At 32.8% G+C, this 10837-nt stretch overlaps 1 pseudogene; it reads left to right on the top strand.

Moving 5' to 3' along the window:
* Positions 1 to 538: 538 nt before the first annotated feature.
* Positions 539 to 7336, top strand: LOC140827274 (BEL1-like homeodomain protein 4; annotated as a pseudogene).
* Positions 7337 to 10837: the final 3501 nt, after the last annotated feature.

The raw sequence follows: 10837 nt of genomic DNA, 5'->3' as shown, positions 1-10837 counted from the left end.
TGTTTATATGAACCATATACATATGATATATTGGTTAAATATCTTTTCATGATAGTTCATGTAGTTTTTTCCCATTAGATATCTTTTTCTTCTATAAGAAGAATTAAATATCGATATTTTGACTCTATATATAAAGCTGAATCACCTTCATCATCTTTAATAATATTAGCATATTATGTTTGAGACTGAGAGTTATCTGCATTAATTTTCTGTTTCAAAAATTTTTGAAATTCATTGAATAATGAATCATTTTGCTCAGTATTACTGGCTGATGAACTAGAAATATTCTAGTTTATAAGCCTCTATTTTCCATGCCGAGCGATAATATTAAGGAGTTTTCTCCTACCACCTTTTCCTCTGTAACTCATATCTGTAAATATTAGGAATCTCCTCTTTTTCGAGAACTCATATCCGTAAATAAAATCATTTAAGATACCTTCAACGGGTTTCTAATTGTGTCGAATTTCACGAATTCTCATCTTTCCTGTTTAGCATAAATAAAAGCTATCACAGGTCAGAAATGGTAAAACTTGTATTTATAATACGTGGAAAGTTTGGTGAAAGTGAAGTGAGGGAGTGAGAGCTTCTTTTTCTCCTCTCCTTTCATTATCCCTTCTCTCCAGCTTTTCTATTGTCCAATACGAGCAACTGTTTCCTCAAGATTTGTAAACCAACATCGATGCATTAAGGATCAAACACATCCCAGTTAACTTCTCTATCAGGTTTATCAAAGAAAAAGATGCCTCCTCGATTCGATTCGTTCATAGTCATACATAGGTTCCTCCTATATCTTACAGGTTCATAAGTAGTTTTCGATAAATTAAGCAGAAATATATGACTGAGGGAGAGAAAAGGATCGACCCACTTGACTTAGTTTTCAAGAAAATTAGTTTCTTTTAACTTTGTGAAAATACTGATCTTTGATTTCTTTTGGTGTAACTGATCAGGTTGAAGACTAGATTTATAAGCGGCCCCACATAAGCAGGCCGTCATGCTGTTGAATCAGAAGCTTATGTTCAATTACCTACAATAATACTTGCCTTCAAATCTTAAAAGAAAAGAAATCCCCCCAAAAGTTATAAGAAAATTAGGTTTTTTAGCCTCTAATTTTCATTTTTTCAAGGACTTCACGAGTAACTTCTCGAATGCATTGGAAGATTTATAGTAGGCAAGCAGCAAGGTGATTAATTGGTTTATACAAGCGCAGAAATTCGAGCCTTCATCCCAAATGGATAATTTAAGCGGCCGACTGCAGCCACCGGCCATTTATGGCGGCACTGGAGGGTTGATGCAGTGGCAAATAACTGCCTCCGACTTGTTGGATGATCAGATCCAGGCTAGTTTCTATTGGCCTCGAAAACAGGAACTTGCGGCAATAAATGCGCCTGCAGATGTGGTAATTTTCATAAAAGAAAGCCACCAATTATTGTTGTAACCTTACAAATGCAATCATCAAAATTCAGACCACTAGAATCAATAATTTCTTTTTGCAGCTGTCTCTTCAAAAGTTTATTCCCAGTTCATCAGACAACTTTCATCTTCAAGGGTTTCCATTCACTAGTTCTGGTACAGCATCCGAAACTCCTCCGTCTCAATTTACTTGGATCCCGAGCAGCAATAGGGCCGAAACCGGAACCTTGAGATCGGGAAGAATCTTAGAAGGGCATGGTCTTTCTTTGTCTTTATCTTCATCTTTAACTAACATGGACGACACCAAATTCAAGAAATTAAGAATAGGACATGGGGAGCTCTACTGCCATAATCGTGAAATTTTAGGACCTTCAAGCCATACATATGGATTCCACAATCTTGGGACTAACCAAATTCTCTTCCATTCTCCGAGAATGTTACTATCAGATCATCATCATGATCAGAATCAAATATATTTCGGCTTCAAAGAATCTGCTAGAATTACTACCGGCCTAAGGAATTCGAGATACTTGAGGGCTGCACAAGAGTTGCTGGAAGAATTCTGCTGTGTTGGAAGAGAGCAGTTCAAGAAAGTAGGGAGAAACCCTAATTCGATCTTGGATCCACCATCCTCGTCCAAGGATCGACATCCTTTATCCCCTGCTGAGAGGACTGGACACCATAGAAAGAAAATTAAGCTACTTTCAATGCTTGATGAGGTATCTATCTATCTATCTATCGATACATATCTATCTATCTATACATGGTACATGGTACATGCTAATATCTCACCAAAAGTAACACTTACTATAAAACTCAAATAAAATTCTTAGGGACAATCTCATTATATACAAATGAAATCATTTTAATGCTGAATAATTTTTTGACGAAGTATCAATTCGATCTAGTATTTTTGGCATGACAGACTATAGTTTGGGGTACATGTTGAGCATATAGTCGGCATGCCTCCATTATAGTAGCTGGGAATCCAATCAAGATTATAGAATTGTTTACATATTTTTCCGGTCAAGCAAAATATAATGTCTGTGCTTCATTGGGGACCATATTTTCACTTGATTATTTCTGAATAATTATTGAATCAGAGGTTTTAAATAATGCATGGTGGTGAATTGTTGTCAGGATTTGATTAAAAAGAGAAAAAAAAAAGGTCCTCATCAAACAATTAGAACTTCATCATTTAACAACTAACTCATCAGTCAATTTTCTTTAAGATCAACAAATTGAACAATATTAAAGAATTGCGTGATAAAACCAACGCTCCTACATCCCATCCTGCTAGATTGTGCGGATTGTCTATACGATATGAATATTGAAAGATTATGTTAAACTTAGTGTTGAGTGATGTATAGCAAAAAAAAACTTATTGCTTTTGATGCAATCGCTATAGCTTGATCAAATAAACATAATATGTTTTATCTAAATATAGTTGATGATATATATGATAGGTGATATATATAGCACAATGGCGTAGGAAGATCCGTATAGCCGAGCGCACTTAGTGAGATGATGGCTTGTGTGTTGTCATTGTTGAGAGCTAAACTTATTTGACTGCCATAGATAAAGTGCAAGTTGGAATAATTGTTGACAAGGGGATTGTTAAAAAGTTACCATTGATTTTGCTTCTTTTTATATATATATTGTGTGTGCGCGTGTGTGCCGCTGCATAAATTTTGAAAAATTTAACTGCATTATTTTTACCAATTGTAAAACTTGATATTGCATTATAATATATGTCAGGTGGATGCCAGATACACTGAATACTTTGAACAAATGCAAGCAATAGTGAACTCATTCGACGATATAATCGGGCAAGGGGCGGCATATGCATACACGGGGCTCGCTCAGAAGGCGATGTCACGGCATTTCCGATGCATGAAGGATGCCATAATAGGGGAACTGAGGCTGATTTGTGAAGCTTTAGGGGAGAAACATGTAAAAGGAGGGAGTGGGTTCACTAAAGGGGAAACACCAAGACTGAAAATTCTTGAACAAAAACATAGGCAACAAAAGGCAATTGAGCATATGGGAATGCTGGATCCTGAATCTTGGAGACCCCAAAGAGGATTGCCTGAGAGATCTGTCAACATTCTGAGATCATGGCTTTTTGAGCATTTCCTACATCCGTATATACTCTTCATCTCTCTCTCTCTCTCTTTTTTCCTTTCCGTTTCTATTTGATTTGATCGCATATGCATGCAAACAAACAAACAAATGCCAACAGACATTTTATATAAGTTGGGAATGGTGTCTGTCTGATAGGATGTTTTTCACAAATTGAAGATCTCTCTGTTAGGAACCTTGATTTGTTAGCTATATATGATAAACACCACTTTGTTTATCCATATACAAGACAAGGGGTGCTATTTATGACGTATCCAACCTGAAAATTTAGGTGAAAGTGTGCAAATTCATTTTCAAAACATAGTTTCCAATTTTTATTATGTTTTTAATTATGATTCTAGTTTTGTAATATGATCAAATTAGTTACTAAAATATATTTAACGACACATTTTTATTATATATATTATTGAACTAGTATTCATGTAGCCGACTTCTCAAATTTTAATGTTTTTATTATATATATTATTGATGTTTCATTATATATACTAGCGATCATTCATACACAAGTTGCGTGCTTATAATTTTTTTATGTTAAACATCTTTTAGTGGTGGAATTTGGGAATTTGACATTATCTTTGTTTCTTTTGTATTTTATTTTTTTTGCTCCTTGTTTTACAAGGGCTCCCGACTTCTTTATTTTTTTCTTAAATTTTCTTATCATGTTATATATTCGGGATAGTTAGCTAAAAAAAATTATTTTAAGTAGTTGGAAAAATATGTTTTCTACTTTTATGAGTAATTTTCATTTTTGTTAGATATGTTATCAAATGAATAATTAGTAAATTAATTAAAAATAAGGGTGGTAATTGCAATTTTGAAGTGATCATTCTTATAATATAGTGTAGATACACACACATGCACATATATGCCTTGACTGTTTTCTTAAAAATATTATTTAGAAATGATTTCACAATCGTTTCTGATTCTAGTTGCCATCTGCTATCTGTCCTGTTAGAGTTTGTGACCCGAATTCTTTTCAATTTTGTACTCATTTTCTGATATAATGAATTCTCTCCTTTGCTCTTGGGTATTTTTTTCTTTTCACCCATCAAGAGTTTTCCAAATAAAGCAGTGTGTTTTCTTACCTTGTGTAATGGTTGCATCATGTTGTTTTTATCTAACGTTACATGTCCAGTTAGATCCTATCTAGATCATGGATGTTTAGAATTTTTACCGGCCTCTTGGGTGGCTAGATTCATCAATTAGTTCTGAAAGCTACATATAACATATGTAATATATAGACTGATCATTCCAACATTAGTTTTACGAATTATATATTGTCCCTCCGTGGGGACCGAGATTAATGGAGTACTTCCCTAATCAATTAGATGTCGGTCGGACCGACATTGAACTTTGGTCGAAATTTTAGTGTGAAAGGGTGCTTCTGAATCAAACATCACTGAAAGTTTTATGTTGCTTAAAAAAGATTAAAGAGTGAGCATAGAAGTAGCAATGAGAGATCCACATATAGTTTGTTTTTCTATCCTCTTTGTTATGAAACTTAAAAAGGGAAACGACATTTTTGTCATATAAATTGCATTTCTTTAAAACTTTTGGTCGTATCAATTCATGATCTTAATATACTATCTGTATTTTTTCAGTTTTAGTTTTTTCATTGGAACATATCATCATTTTCCGGTACCACATCAGTGCTAGCTCTGATGAAAAATGCTGAAATTGAAAAAAAAAAATCAGATTAGTGGATTAATATCGTAAATTGACCGAAAATAAGATTAAAAATGAAAAACATATAAATTATAGAAAAAAAAATAAAATTTTCCAGCTTAAAAATGTATAAACTATTTCAGAAAAATAGATATCGTTAGGGGGTGAGTTAGAAACTAGCAATCAGTGAAGACATACGATGTTAACTTAAAATTGGAAGACTTCTGTAAAGAATTAAGTAAAGTTTTCTAACCGAGAAATAATTATCCACTCTGAAGTGAACATAAGTCCGATAAGTAATACATTAATTAGAAATAATTTTGAAGATTTTCCCGTTAGATCCCTTCAATTATTATATAGATATATGCCTGCATAACATCCATGAAACATTATATTTTTGTCTGATCAGGTACCCAAGTGAAGCAGACAAACATTTGTTGTCCCGACAGACCGGTTTATCTAAAAATCAGGTACTCATTACGTATTTTGGCGTCAAAATCGATGTGCCATATATCTGCGAAAACGATGTTTCATTTTCACATTGGTTTTTGAATCCATACTGTGCCTACATAGAATGATACCACATTTGTTTATTAGTATATGTATGTATGTATGCCCTTGTATCATGTAGTGTGTTTGGGAGAATGGAGATAAAACCTATACTTAATAGAGAAACCATGGATATAAGCCTAATCTCGTGGCCCTTTATTTTGAGCTTGATGGTCTCCCACTGTTGAAATTTCAAGATCAATTCTGATTTACTTCCATATAGTTCTGACGTGCTTCAACTGAGGTAAAAAAGTTCCAAGGGGAATTTAGATTTTTCGTCCGGTATCTTGTAAGTTTCAATTTCGGTTCATGTTATCGGTGGTTAGATTCATGATTTTACTCAACTAATCTGCATTTTTTTTTATTTTTTCATCATAGTGATGATCCAGAAATAAAAAATAAATTAGAAACACAAATTGAGTTAATTTATATAAATAATTTTTTTATAAATATTTAATTTATATTAGAATTTCATGGATATTAATTTAAAATTTTATTTTAAAATTTTTAATAAAATAATATCTCAACAATATTGATGATTTTTTTTTTGTTTTTCCGAAAATGACAATTAATATTAATGCTTTGATAAGTTCATATTCAAAAATTGTAAAATAGTGTATAAATATAAGGGTATATAAGGAAATTGTTGGAAGAAGATGAACTCTCACATCAAGGAGGCCAGATAAATAATCAGACAAGTAGTGGAGTAATCATGGATCTTAAAAATCAAACCAAACAAGGATGAGTTAAGATAATTTTATCAAATCCTTTGTCTATTCTTTAAACTACACAGAGGCTTGGTGTATTAAATTGGACTAGAAAATGTTGGCAGGCAGACAAATTAAATTCCTTCACTGTAAATTTAAGATTCAAGATTCTTACATATAGAGACAAAGTGCCTGTAATTATATGTATGGTGCACTAATTACTGAATGAAGTGAATCCAATATATACTGCAACAAAATAATTTATTACAGATCACAGAACTGAATTTATGCATTTTCCAGGTTTCCAACTGGTTCATAAATGCAAGGGTTCGTCTATGGAAGCCCATGGTTGAAGAGATGTACAAAAAAGAGTTTGAGGAAGAGGTACAAGACACAGCACAGACTTCGATATCCTCATCAGGGAGCACAAGATTGGAGATCAATGCAGCAGAAAAGACCCTTCGAGAAAAACCATTAATCTGCATGGTCATGGTTCAAATTCGACTGGAAAACACATGGTGGTGCCAGGCGACTGCGTGGTGGGAATGGGTGAGTTCGGTGGGCGGTGGAGGGAATTCGTCGCGGGATGTGTCGCTTATGTTGGGGCTTAGGCATGGAGAAAATGTTCCAAGAATGAGCCAACTTTCGATCGAGAGACTTCGAAGCCTACTAGAATATTGAGTCACACATTAACCAGTTTAAGCAAAGTGTGAGGTTATTGGTTTTCGTTATATTTTGAGTGCATATTGTGAATAGATCAGGAGAGAATATAATTGAGTTAACTGTGGTGATGGAATGATTAAGGATTTTTCAAGTGTAAATTTATGGTTTGTGAACATTATAGAAATTGTTGAAAATAAAGAGTTAAATTATTGATATTGAAAATAAGAGTTGTAAATATTGAAAATTAGTGTGTGATGATGTGTGTAATGATGTATTTATTTTTGGATTATTTTCAAAGAAATTCTATAAATAGGTCTCTAAATTTGTGAAGAAGAACACAATTGAGTGGAGAAAATTTTATAAAAGTCTGTAGTTTAATATATTTTCTGTGTTTGAGATTTTTACTTTTTACCGTAAATTTTACTTTTTACCGTAAATTTTTACTTTTAACACGTTATCAGTACGATACTCGAAGGTTCGGTTCTCCATATTTTTAAGCTCCAAAACACAAGAAAATGGTAACAATATTCAAAAGTAAGAATATTTATTTTACTATTTATTTATTTTTATTGTGTATATATTTAATATATAATATCATGTTATTATATAAAAGAGTTTATGACACTTCATTACAATAATATGATGTGATTATAATATTACAGTGGTTATATAATTTTATTATGTTACTATTTATTTATTGTATATATATTTTTGAATAATATCATGTTATTATATAAAAGGAGTTTATGACACCTCGTTATAATAACGTGATGTGATTATTTCACTGTTTATATATTTTTATTGTGTTATATAATAATTATATATATATATATATATAAAATTATTATATAACACAATAAAAATATATATATTTGTATAATTTCACAGTATTATATAAAAAGAGTCTCTGACACCTCATTATAATATTTTGATATGATACATAATTACTTAAACATGATAACATTATATGCATCATATTATTACCATAAAATTTACCTATACATACATTTTTTTTATTTGTAACGGTCATAAACGGCTAGTTTTTACCATGTAAATATAATTTCACAAACACATTCAATCACTCCAAACTTACTCTTCCTCCCTAAAATATTTCTTCATCAAAATTTTCAAAAAAGAAGAATATGGTTCTTTCAAGGTTATTTTGTATAGTTATTTTGGTTATGATACTTACTGGTCTTGTATTTATCGGAAAATATCTGCCTCGATTTTTTCTTTATTTTTAAGAATGTTTGTACTTATAATATATCTGTTACTTTGTATTGCCATTTTAATAAATTTATAACTTAACTAATAAAATGCATTTTTATTTTTATAGTACCACCATATCAAATTTGGCAAAACTCGAATTTTTTGGCTCAACATTACGGAAAAAAAGTATATGTCATGGACTCTCGATGTAGAAATGCATTTTAAGTCATTGGATCTAAGTGAAACCATTAAAGAAAATAATATATCATCATCACAAGAAAAAGCCAAAGCTATGATATTTTTGCGTCGACATTTTGATGAAGGATTAAAATGTGAATATCTAATTGAAAAAGATCTCATGACTTTATGTAAAGGATTAAAAGAAAGATTTGAACATATAAGAGAAGTTATACTTCCGACCGCTCATGATGAATGGAATACGTTGAGATTCCTAGATTTTAAGAAAGTCAGTGATTATAATTCGGTGATGTATCGAATAATATCGCAACTAAAATTTTATGGACATGAGGTTACGGAATCGGAAATGCTTGAGAAAACATTTTCCACTCTTCACGCATCAAAAATAACTCTACAACAACAATATAGAGTGTGTGGATTTGCGAGATATTCTGAAATTATCGCATGTCTTCTTGTGGCGAAAAAGAACAATGAGCTGCTAATGAGAAATCATCAGTCTCGACCCACTGAATCAACAGCATTTCCAGAAGTAAATGCTACAAGTAAAAATAAATTTAAACCTGGAAACCAAAATCAAATTCAAAGACAAGGTTTTGGTCGAGGTCGTGGACGTGGTCGTGGTCGCTGCCATGGTTTTGAAAACAATCGAGATAGTTACTTCTATAACTCAGCTCAAAAGGACGTCACGAACCGCCTACTAAACAGGCATCATGAGAACATGTGTTAATGAAAATCACTCAAAACGATTTTAAAGTTCTTGTTTTAGATGTGATACTCCAGGACATTGGTCTCGTATTTGTCGAGCCCCCGAGCACCTTTGTAAGCTCTATAAAGAATAGATTAAGGGAAAAGAAAAAGAGACCAACTTCACTGAACACAGTGGTCGTTTGAATGATTCAACTCATTTTGTTGCTACAGATTTTCTGAATGATTTCTTTGATGATCAATATATTTGTGGAATTGAAATGTAAAATATTTTATTTTTTGTGTTGGGGATCGATATAGAGTTTAGAGGGGGGTTGAATAAACTCGTTCCTTTCATCGACGTTTTTGCAAAGGTGCTAGAATCCTGTTAGATATTACAGCTTATCTTGTTCGAATAAATATCAGGTTCATAAATGCAAGGGTTCGCCTATGGAAGCCCATGGTTGAAGAAATGTACAAAAAAGAATTTGAGGAAGAGGTACAAGACACAACACAGACTTCGATATCCTCATCAGGGAGAACAAGATTGGAAATCGATGCAGCAGAAAAGGACCCTTCGAGAAAAACCATTAATCTGCATGGGCATGGTTCAAATTCGACTGGAAAACACATGGTGGCGCCAGGCGACTGCGTGGTGGGAATGGGTAAGTTCGGTGGCGGTGGAGGGAATTCGTCGCGGGATGTGTCGCTTACGTTGGGGCTTAGGCATGGAGAAAATTGTGAGAGCCCAGTTTAAGTAAAAGCCCGGCCCAGTTTGATTTACTAAGTTTAAAAAAAAAATATAATAAATTAAAAAAAAAAAGATCAGACACTGTACACGTTTCTCTCTCCTTCAATTTCTGCATTTCCCGATCGTTCTCGACCCTTCACCATTTTCGAAGCTTTGACCTTCGATTCTAGCCGCTCCGGTCGCCGGAAAAATAAAGTAAATATATGGTTGGAAAGCTCTCGACTAGAGCTACGTTTTGATACCCTTTTTGCTAAGAAAACGTGCGACGCTCGGAAACCCGTCGGAGAACGCCACTCGTTTTTCGCCGGAATTTGTGAGGAAACTCTCGATTTAAGCTTCCTAGAGCTTTACTCCGAAGCCTTGAGGTAGAATTATGATTTTAGGGTTTCGAAATTTTGGGTATTTTGAATAATTCGAGTTCCAACAATTGATATATATTGGATTATTGATTGTAGGTACTATATCGGAGCGATTGGAGGTATCTATCGAATTTTTGGAATTTATTTGAATTAAATTCGAAAATTCAGATTAAATTATTTGGGATTTAGGATTTTTGAAATGTTAAATCGTTATTGGGATGTGTTTAGAGCAGTAGAAATAGAAAATGAAAATTTTGGAAATTTCTAGAAATATCGAAAATTTCAGATTCGGTACGATTGAATTTTCGAAATTTCAAGTTGTCCGGTATTGAGAGATTTAAGTTAAATAAATTGGTATATTTGACTTTGCGATGAGTTTTAGAAATTTTAAAGCCTAAATTATGGATTTTTGGAATTTTAGGCTAAATTAGTGAATATTGGAATAATAAATTGAAGTTGATATGAAATGTATTATTTGCCACAGGATTGGATTATTCGAG

This window comes from Primulina eburnea, chromosome 3 (assembly GCF_022965805.1).
Source record: "Primulina eburnea isolate SZY01 chromosome 3, ASM2296580v1, whole genome shotgun sequence".
In the NCBI taxonomy this organism is placed as follows: Eukaryota; Viridiplantae; Streptophyta; class Magnoliopsida; order Lamiales; family Gesneriaceae; genus Primulina; species Primulina eburnea.
This window is presented reverse-complemented; position numbering and strand designations above follow the sequence as displayed.